The sequence below is a fragment of the Podarcis muralis genome, chromosome 6 (assembly GCF_964188315.1).
Source record: "Podarcis muralis chromosome 6, rPodMur119.hap1.1, whole genome shotgun sequence".
NCBI lineage: Eukaryota > Metazoa > Chordata > Lepidosauria > Squamata > Lacertidae > Podarcis > Podarcis muralis.
Genome location: NC_135660.1, coordinates 22,617,904 through 22,628,552, shown reverse-complemented (window position 1 = coordinate 22,628,552; position 10,649 = coordinate 22,617,904). Strand labels below are relative to the sequence as shown.

The window sequence follows — 10,649 nt, the reverse complement described above, 5'->3', positions numbered from 1 at the left end:
GAAGAGGGGAAGGGAAGTGGGGGGCGCTCAGAGGGGCGCTTCCCTTTCGGAGGAGGAGCGCGTGCGCGAAACGGCGGCCGCGGGGCCAACGGTCGCCTCGCGCGGCCAGCCAACGTTCTAGAACTTTGTTTCGCTTTGTGTGTCCCGCTCGCCGTCTGTTCCTTCGGTCCCACCCGGGGCGGCTGGCCTCGTCAGTGTACGGTGAAGCCTCACAGAGCGAACGTTTCAAGGCAGCAGCTGAAAACACAGCAAATAACAATGCAGTTTTACTTCCAGCCCCTGACTGAGGTGGGCACTTCTTGCTTGAGGGCTGCTGCGGCCAGGGCCGGATTTACGTATAAGCTACAAAAGCTATAGCTTAAGGCCCCACTCTCTTGGGGGCCCCCAAAAAATTTAAAGGGAAAAAAACCCTGGATGTACATTTACAAAATATAAGATAAAAAACACTATTAATATACTTCTTCTTAATAGTATTTCACTATTAGTATACTTCTTAATTGTATTTCAGTTCAACCATTACAGTGGTTGCATACGCTTCAGGTTACAGACTCCGCTAACCCAGAAATATTATCTCAGGTTAAGAACTTTGCTTCAGAACAGAAATTGTGCAGCAGCGGCAGCAGGAAGCCCCATAACTAAAGTGGTGCTTCGGGTTAAGAACAGTTTCAGGTTAAGAACAGACCTCTGGAACGAATTAAGTACTTAACCCGAGGTACCACTGTACTTCGATAAAATACATATTTTGTTATGTGCAAATGGCTTTAGATACCTATTACGTCCCTAAATTACCATATGGCACATATTCAACACAAAAAACAGCGACAATTTGTTGCTGACAAAGGACAGCTGGACATAAAGGGCCCCATTACCTTCAGGAGCTTAGGGCCTCATCAAACCTAAATCCGGCCCTGGCTGCAGCCCAGGGATGTTGGGAAGCTGTGGCACCTCCAGGTTCCCAACATGCGTAGCAAACGGTAGCCGTCCTTTATACTTCCCGACCCTGCCCTTTGGCACCTGAGATGTGGATTTTTGGGACCCCACCCTATTCTGTGTGGCTAATGATTCCAAACTCTTTAAAACTGGATTTCCCATTAATTCTGGGTCTTGCTAATACTTTAAGACCTTAGAATTCCTATATTGTAACAATATCCCCCCTCTGGGGCTATAGTTTTAACTAAAAAATTCACCCCATAAATAACCTGGTATCCACCCTCCCAGATGCTGTCACTAGATGTCAAAATGCAAACCCATAAAAGAGATGTTTCTTCTTGGTTCTGGGTCTCTCTTGCCTCCTTGCAAGGAGGGGAGGGAACTCTGTTGCAACAGAAAAATAAAGATCTTCCTTGCTTTCACTGCAGCCTCCATCCATTCATCTTTGACCGATCAGACTTAGGGGACTCAGTCCCTTGGGGAGTTGGGCAGCAAAAGCCAACCACCCCTATTTTTCTATAACACATTTAATAGTAATAACAGCAATAATAATAATAATATAGGCTGTAAAAGCCAACCACTCATATTTTTCTATAACACATTTAAGAGTAATAGCAGCAATCATAATAATACAGGCTGTAGCCATTTTGTGGTTTTAGGCTAGGAAATTAAATTAAATTAAAGAGTGGGTATGTCAGACTGCAGTGGTGACCCTACTTATTTTGGAATAATCCACATTGTATTCAGTAGGACTTCAGTAAAACGTGGTTAGGATTGAGCTGTTAGTCTGTTTCGTAGAATTGTAGAGTCGGGAAGGAGCGCAGAGGATCATCTAGTCCGACCCCCTGCAATGCAGCAGTCTCTGCGTGGGCTCAAACCGCCAACCTTCTGATTTAAGAGCCAGACATGCTGAGCCATTGTTGCAGCAAAACTACACACACACGCACACAGTGCATGACCTGTGGTTTTAGGCTAGGATCCAAGGCACAAGGAAGCTTTGTTTGTGGGTCTTAGCCTGAGTAGTACTCAAGCATAGGATTGTGCTGTTAATGATCTCAGGGAGAATCTTCCATGTACCAGAGCCAAATCCAACAGGTCCAAAGTATTGTCCCCAGTGGCGCACATGATTAAAATGGGGGAGTGTACACATTTGGTTATGTAAGACTACTAAATGCACTGCTTATCTCTATACCCCATCTATAGAACAAAACTTAATGTGTCTGAGAAAGTTCTCTCTCTTCTATGAAAGTACCTGCTATGGTAAAACCTTTAGTCTTTAATGAGCCCTAGAGGGGTTGACAATATAGCACCCCAACCTGCATACGCCGCCACATGGGGGATGCATAATAATGCCACCCTCCATTCCAAAGATAGACTATAGGATACCGCCCAAGGCCTAAAACTGCCAAAGTTGTGACAGTTGCTATGGGGAAGGCAAAACCTGCAGAGCAGGGAAAAATTCCTTCCCAGCTCTGGGAAACACCAACCACCGTGCGACCGTAGCAATGTCCACGGACCTAGGAAGAAAGGTTAGCCGGCAAGAAAACGCATTAAATTAGAGGGAGGGATGGGTGACGCTCCAGAGACCGACTGGGACGATGGCAGGAGCCTGCCCTACCTGGCCCTCGCCCCTCGCCCTGCCAGCCGCCCATTGGCCAGCTGGAAGGGGGCGGGCAGACAACGATGGGGGGGGGTGTCACCCAGCCTTGGGAAGCCCACGCCCACCGCTGTGACAGGTGAGTGGTAAATACTGTAATTGGCTTTTGCTGTTTTGCAGTTATAATTTGCTATATTAGTTTTTATACTTTATTGTTGTGATTATTATCAGCAAATAAATTATGTAAATAATAAATACATAGATGAAAAAATATTTTAAGTCTGTACACTTCAGTCCATAAGGAAACAGCACTGAATCTAAATTTCAGCTTAATGTTGAATTTGAAATATTTCAAAGATACCTGGTGGAGAGTAAGAATATTTTTCCTATTTTGCTTTTATATATACATCTTTGTGACTTTTATGCACTGCTTGAGTTGCTATCTCATCCAGCTTATTTCATTCCAGCTCTGTGAGATACCAAAAATGGTCTTGTTTTTCTTTCTGAAATCATTAGTGGAATTACTGGGCTTTAATGGCAATTAGTGCTCCTTTTGTTGTGTTGGGGATTAATGTTGTGATGCTGGTAAGTGGCTGCTGAATAGCATTTATTGCACAAGGCTCCGTTTTATCATTCAATATTTGCATTGCTCTGAATATATTTTTCTACTGTTTCATTTCCCTACTTTCAAACCACTGATTGATCCCCCAGAGGAATTGGGGGGGGGGGGCAGTGAGAAGGGAGGCATGAAGAAAGAAGCTGGAAGTCTTTGTAGTAATATCCTGTTGTCTAGTATCCTGACTTCATCTCCTCATTCTCGGCTTCAACTGAAAGAGTAAAAAAAATAAATCTTTAAATAACAAAACAGATTAAGTTAATTATTTCAGCAGCTTCTTATCAGGAAATTATACTCATGTGTTTATATGTGTTCACTGCATCCCTGTATGCACATTTTAATCCACTTTGCAGTCTGTTCACACATACATACATACATACATACATACATACATACCATACATTTTAAATACACACCCAGGAATCCTGGAAACTGTTGTCTATCCCTCACAAAGCTATAATTCCCAGCACCTTCAATTTTCACCATGCTGCTTTCATTACAATAGAGCTTGTGTAACACTTCTTTAGGAAAGTGTGCCATTACAAATCTGCAGAATGTCATTTGTCTCCTCACTAAAAATAATATTCTAAGCTGCCTGGACTTTGTTAGCTCAGAGATGGAAAGAAAGTACAGTCCCTACCAGGGAAGAATTGCAGATTAAACTAATGTACTAAGATGAAATGGCAAAATTGACCAGAAGAATTGGGAATCAGGAAGAACAAAATGTTAATAAGGAATGGGGAAAATATATAGTCTATTAAAAATTATTGTAAACAAGTAAAATTATTAGTAGGGTTGATAATGACACTTGTAGTTAAAAGCTGGACTATGGATTAATTAAAGATTTGATAGAAACTGGACTAACAGATGAGATGCAGGAGAAAAGGTTGACATAAGGACCCACAAAAGGGGAGGAAGGAAATCAAAGGGGATTTATTTACATCTTATCTGTTTCCTTTGTGATTGTTTGTAAGCCAGAAAACCCAAAAATAAAATAATAATAATAATAATAATTTATATACATTTGTGGACGAGAAAGAGCTTTCATGTAAGAGAACCCAAATATGATTTTCAGACAAGATTGACTCCATACTTCTTATATAGAAATTAAACTGTACTACATGACATAAGTTTTTACTTGGGAAATGGAAGCAGAGTGGTGGGTAGTGTCATTATGTGCAGTGGTACCTCTGGTTACGAACGTTTCTGGTTACGAGCTCCGCTGCTCCTGGTTGCGAACTTTGCTCCAGGATGCAAATGGAAATTGCACACCAGAGGCACGTGCGCAGCGAGAAGCCCCATTAGCGAAAGCGCGCCTCAGGATAATAACGGTTTCAGCTTAAGAACGACCTCCAGAATGAATTAAGTTCATAACCAGAGGTACCACTGTAGTTTAATCACTAGGTGGAGCTCAATTTACCTGTATCTGGATGGAGTAAGGTGTTTCCTGTTGCTGTTCTAGTTACATCCACACCATACATCATAGCACAGGGTTTCTTCCAAAAATTCCTGGAAACCATAGTTTATCCGTCAGAGCTACAATTCCCAGCACCTTAATGAGCTACAGTTTCCAGGAGTCTTTGGAGAAAGCTGTATGCTTTAAATGTATAGTGTGGTGATTGTAGAAGCTGCCCAAAAACCTTGCATTGGCAAGTAGATTGGCAACCAGTTTAATTTAATGCTGAAAATGCCAATGAAGACTGGTGCTGGGACTGTAGCACACACACATGCCCGTTAGAAACATGTAAATCCCAGAATGTGGAGTTCAATGTGTTCTTCACAAGTCTAGATGTAGGTGATCTGGTGTGTGTTTCGAATAAGCGGTAGGGGAGTGTCCACAGAATTTGTGATATTGGAAATAATTTGATGTAGAACTCATTGTTAATTTCTGCCTTTTGGGGCTGTTCTTCCAAGTCCTTTTTCCATGCCGGGAAGAACACAAGAGATGTTTTTGCTGCCTAGGTAACCATAACATATTATCTATCCAGCTTTAGTTATTTATGCCATCACTTCTGCTTATGTAAATTGAAGATGCTCTTCAAAAGATTTTCACAAATAGCTCTCAAAATTGCAGTGTCCTTTTCTCAAGACAATTTCCGTGAAGGCCAAATGTCTCCCTTTCCCTCCATTGCTTAGCATCTGTCACCAAAGGTTGTTTTAGCTGCAAATGTTGGATTCAGTTCATGATTACAACAGTGGTTAGAGGAACACAGTTACATTTCCATGGTAATGTTGTTCTTTCTTAGTCTCTTAAATTGATTAATGGCATAGTGGTTGCTGACTTTTCAGACGAGGCAGTTAGCAAAAGCTCTACGTTTAACAAATCTCCCTTTGAAACTACAAGGACCCATTGATGTAATTAAACATCTGGCTAGATTGGCTGTCAAGTGCTAAATGCAGCAAACTGAAATTTAATGACTGAATTTCAAATGTAATTGAATTTTAAACATTTCCTGATTATGTGCATTATCTGCATAGGTTTGCATCGGCAGGTCTGTAAAAAAGTGCTTAAAAAAGGTCTGTAAAAAAGTATTGAATATTTGGATAGGGAATTTTAAAAGTATGAAGAAAGAAGAAGAAGAGGAGGAGGAGTTTCATGCTGGCTTGGCCTGACAGAAGTTCCCTGATGGGAATTGCCAGGAACCATGTGTGTAGTATTGTGGGCTCAATTTTATGGAAGTCCCTTCCAGTTGAGATTCGTCCTTGTTGAATGTCCAGCATTTACTGAAGACTGCTTATAATTAATCAAGCAGGGTTTTTAATTGAATTCTGATTTAATAGCTATTTTTTATTGTATTCAGTTTCCTGCATATTGCTTCAAAAGGATTGTGGTTAAGCAGTATATGAATTGTTGAAATAATAATTTATCAATACCAATTGTCTGTTGATTGGGAAGGAAGGAAGGAAGGAAGGAAGGAAGGAAGGAAGGAAGGAAGGAAGGAAGATAGTGGTAGTGGTAGTCACTTGGGGTCAAGTGGAAGAAAAATTCTATTTACTAGCTGAGGTTAAAAAACTGGATTTATTCCAATGTATACAAAGTGGTGCCTTATGCCTGTGCGAAATTGCTCACTTTTGTGATATACTCAAATAGGGAACAAATATGATGGTCATCTTTTCCTTACCACTTTGCTTCATTCACTATTCAGAGCTATTAGTAGCCAAGTCAGTACACATTATGCTTCTTTTGTATGCATTTCTTTCTTTAAAAACTCTGACGTAAAATAATAAGCTAGTTACATGATGGACTTTTGTGTAACAAGATGTTCCGAACAGATTATGAAAGATGAATGTGTTCCATTCACTAGCTTAAAGCAACAGAGGATCTCATCAAATAGAGAACAAATCTCAGTGAGTCCAATTACTAAGCGTTTACGATGTACATTTGTAGTAAGTAGTACACTGGCATGCTGCAACTTCAGAAATCATGGCTTCTCATACAGGTTCAGTGAAATTTGACTTCTTTTTCAGAGCTGTGCTTCTTCCTCGAGCCTGCAAACAATTCATTCGTGGTTCTTCAAAAATGCAAACTACTATAGTAGAACTTTGCTTTCATGATAAAAAACAATTCAGGAAAATATAAAAGACACTGGCTATAATGGGCTGTATTGTCATTTTCCTACAATGATCCTACGATGCAATCATTTTCAGAACTGGGGGAGAGGAGGGCTTATTAGATAGCCATATTATAGCTAGTTCAGCACTCATGTACATCATTTCATCCAAGTCTCTTTGTTAGAGACTTCAGAATACAGACCAGAATGGAAAAATCCAGGCAGCAATATTTTAATTACAAAAGTTTTATTGACTTTGGTTTATTTGTCAGACAAGCAAAGCAAAGGGATGCATTCAGCCAATATGAGAGAGAATGCCCCCGAACACCAGGGGCAAACAGTTTTTATCCCCTTAGGCAAAACAATGGTTCAACCCTTGACCCAGCCCTCAAACATTCCTCTTTATGCATATTCATTGAAGCTCAACCAATTAAAGAATTGAAGTTGGTCTTTCGGTTCCAACCTGCATTATACACTAAGTGGCGCTGCGAGTTTAAAATCTTTCTGACCCATTTACTGGTTCCAGTAAATGCTCCTTGACCCCCTCCTCTTTTGTGGTTTTAACAGGTTGCTCGGCTTAGAACCTTGTGGTGGGCTAGACATCCTGGGCAAACGAACAGTTTCTCAGAACAACTCCAAAATCCCCTGACCGCATCCTCTTGCAAACTCGCTGTGTTGCAAAAATATTGTTTTTGCAAGCAGGGGCAAGCAGGGGAGAGAGAAATGTCTTTTTTAGCTTTAGTTTGCTCTCTAAGATGGTTTTCAGCTTATGAAATGGCTCCAGCCTGGCTCTCCAAAGTGGACCCAGGTGGACCCCTGGTCCTCACTCCTTCATTCCCCCCCTTTCCATCATGAAAATGCCGACCGATTATGGTTCTGCATTTTCATTTTGATGGACCTATAGGTACCACATCATAGAGAGCCAGGACATGCGTACATGTAGCTGCATTGACCAATGCTCGGTTGTGAATGGCGGAACGGTTAAGTGGCAGTGGGAGAAGTGGTAGTCCACTCGTGGCATCTGTTGGGGTGACTTATTGGCAGAATGGGCTACCACTTCAGCCACTTGTAAACACCTAGTGTAGGGGTTATGGACCTCAGTCATTAGACGGGAAAAGTTAGCAGGGGAGACCAGGGAACTCTTTCCCGCTTTGGTCAATGCCAGCAAAAATACAGGAGCATCCAAAGAAGTAGGGCAGTACATACCACGCCTACCCACCAACCCCAATATTTCCATAGTTCCTCCCACCAATACTCGGGGGCCATTCCTAATGTTCTTTTACTGCTGAAGGGCCCACTGATATTCATATTCAATTATTCGCTGGGCCTCAGGGGTGACTCTCCACCTTTTTGCTGAGGCACCCACTATATGGAGCAAGTTCCCTATAATCCCTTGTGGGTGGACTGGGCCCTCGTGTTGTCTCCTCAAGAGATTATACCCAAAAGGGGCTTCCCTCTCTTCATATATCACCATGCACCCACAAGAATATATCCACCCCTGCAACGGCCTGACACACGGGGTGACTATATCAAGGGGTTCTGGTCCCAATACCAAAAGTCCTAGTGGTGCCTCTAAATTTGCTGGAGAGCAAGTTTCTACGTTGGGGACCCTGCCCGCGGGCACCCCTCCCATCCAATTCTTCCGGAACTAGGTGCCCTGTCTGTCTACTGGGTGGCAACTCTTATGCAGCCACAAGAATACCCTGCCACATTCAAGGGTATTAGGTGTGGAGTTACCAGGCCCAGTAGTTCAGGTAGTATTCTGGGATTTTGGGAGGCTTGAGCCACCACGGCGACCACAGGTGGGGCTGCAGAACTTACAGGCACCTGTTCAGTAATTTTAATGTGCACCTGATTCAGACACCCTCCCATGCAACACCTGGAGTAAGATTTGGGCCTGGTTTATCAAATGGGGTTGGTACAGTGCTCTACCCTGCAACCAGCAGGCTATTCTCCCACAACCACAAGAGCGGTCTAGAACTCGATAGATTTTGACCGATCCTGCAGCTCCCCGGAGGAGCCACATCCAAGTGCGCTGGGCAATGCAGTGAATAAAGAGCCACAGTGGGAGAGTGGGATGCTGTACTGCGGCCGCCCTATTGAACCCTCGTTCCCAAGAGCCTACGAGTATGTCGTCTCTTACCACCGGCAAGACAAACCAGTCATAGCAGAGGTCAGCAGGCCAATAGGGTCGGTATGGCTCGGTAGGGTCAGGGCAATAAGACATAGAGCAAGTCAATAAAGAAAATAAGAGAGAAAAGAGAAAGTCTTTGTAACTGTCCTTGTGATGATTAGTCGCAGGATCTCGTTGCCCGTGGCCTAACGCTTTTTCCCTGGTAGCGTCAGACACAAGGTGATGATCAACTTCAGAGGGTCAGCAGGATTTCTCTTGCAAGTCCAGACACCCTTCTTCAGATGCGTGTGATGTACCCAGGGGATCACCTCGGCTACTTTCACTGCAGTTGGGGATGAGGGGGTCGCCAGACGCTGTCACCCAGAGGAACTGGTGAACCGGCTCAGCGAGACTGCCGCGGGACTGCAGGTGTACGCTCGAGGGAATACCTGGAAAGGAAGCAAACACACACAACAAACACAGGGATTGCACTTGTTCTTGGGTGATGTGATCTCCCATCTGCCCCAAACTGGCGGGGATGTCTCGGACGAAAGGGGTTGGCCTGCCATATAGAAGTTCAAAGGGTGATAGTTTCAGTCTCTTGGTTGGCGCACAGGGCACAGTTTTGGGATATAGCAGCAGTTAGTTATAGCAGCAGTTAGTTGAGATAGAATATTCTCCCAAGGTGTGCTTTAGCAGCTGGGCCTCCCAAATGGGTGGACTCGTGGTAATTCTTTACAATTGTGCTGGCCAGATGTTGGGGCACAAAAACACGGCTGTCTGGTCCTTCCTGGAGTGTTGCTCCTTCTTGGCTGGTCCACTGCTGTTCATCAAGGGTGTAACGTGGTTCCACATCGTCTGGAGTGAGTTCTGGGATTATTCTTTTGGCATAGCAGGCATTTCCTGGAAATCTGGGCTGCCAGTTGATAAAGGTTGGCTATACAGACATACTTCTCCAGCTGCTTGGTTGTGGCATCTGGCCTCATGTGGGTGGACACATAGTATCTGGTTTGTCAGCAGTGCTTAAGATCCCTTCTGGGACCACTGTTCCAATAACTGAGGCGGGGCCGGTTCCCGGGCTGCTTCCTTGGCCACTCTGTCTGCCAATCGATTTCCTCTGGCCACTTCTCCTGGTCCAGTCTTGTGTCCATAACCTCAATGCAATCGTGCGTCTGCTCCTCACCTTCTCCTACCGGCAACAGGGTAGCTGGGTTGAGGGCGGTGGTGACCACTGGTGGAGGTTTCAGAGCTGCCTCACAAGCTGCATTATCTGCTTTCCGGTTGCCTCTAGTGACCATGTCCCAACCTCTATCATGGCCTTTGCAGTGCATTACAGCAATCTCTTTGGGGGCCCATACAGCTTCTAGTAACGTCTCAACTTCTGGAACGCATTTCAGAGCTTTCCCGTGGGCTCCACTCAAGCCCCGCTCTTTCCATAGGGCGCCATGCGCATGCAGGGTTAAGAAGGCATATTTAGAATCAATATAGATGTTAGCCTTGCATCCAGCTGCCAATTGCATGGCAATGCCTTTCGCTGTTGGACTTCACCTCAGAGGACAAATAACTCTTGGAGACTTTGGCCTCCTCAGAACTCTTGGAATGGCTTGCCTGGCCTGCACCCCCACTTTTGGGTGCTCCATTGCCTGAGGAACAGCTTGCAACTGCCTTTTCAGCCTTTCTCCAACACACAGTGCATCACACAGATGCGTTGAACCGTAGAAACAACTTCCCAAAGCAGCCTCAGCCCCCTCTGGGCTTGGTACTCAGCCCCCTCTGGGCTTGGTACTCTTTCTGGGCATCCTCTAGGCCCCTCTGGTCTGGCTTCCACTGCAGCCTGACATG

At 44.2% G+C, this 10,649-nt stretch overlaps 1 long non-coding RNA gene across 1 annotated transcript; it reads left to right on the top strand.

Annotated features, from left to right (window-relative positions):
• Positions 1-177: 177 nt before the first annotated feature.
• On the top strand, positions 178-1,352 carry LOC144327958 (uncharacterized). The gene is made up of 2 exons (XR_013393134.1): positions 178-288; positions 541-1,352. It is a non-coding gene; the product is annotated as an uncharacterized LOC144327958 (long non-coding RNA).
• The last annotated feature ends 9,297 nt before the right edge of the window (positions 1,353-10,649 follow it).